The sequence below is a fragment of the Rhagoletis pomonella genome, unplaced genomic scaffold (assembly GCF_013731165.1).
Source record: "Rhagoletis pomonella isolate Grant_MI unplaced genomic scaffold, Rhpom_1.0 Rhpom_scaffold_00010, whole genome shotgun sequence".
In the NCBI taxonomy this organism is placed as follows: Eukaryota; Metazoa; Arthropoda; class Insecta; order Diptera; family Tephritidae; genus Rhagoletis; species Rhagoletis pomonella.
The window spans coordinates 34,502,597-34,503,077 of NW_023458564.1; positions in this window are offsets into that span (position 1 = coordinate 34,502,597).

A 481-nucleotide genomic window follows, 5' to 3' on the forward strand; every position below is an offset into this window, starting at 1 on the left:
TAACCGCAGATTAGTGTTAACCAGACATTGAGTAACCGGCCCTAAATGTGTAATAGGTGCAAGATGTGGCTGTTTGACGGATCAACCAGGATTTTGTGAAACAATTTTTGTTTCGTACTATTTTCCATAACAGCCCGCCATCCAGTTTCTATCACTCTTGGCTAAAATACAATTAAAAATGCCGAAAATTACCAGAAACCCCAAGCTAGTACTGCTAGTGGGTGAAATTCATTCTATTTATTCACATATTATTTTTTTATTTGTTTTAAATATTATATATACATTTTAGTATAAAATGGCCCCCCTCGGCAACACTGAAGTTTACGAGGTCGTTTGCGCATCAAATTTGCTTCGTAATTTCACGACGAAATATTTTTCCTTTTTAATCAAGTGCAGGCACGAAATATCGTTTTTAATGCAATTATTGATATGAAATAATAACACAGGTCTGCAAAAAAATGGGTTCGGAATGTTCTATAAA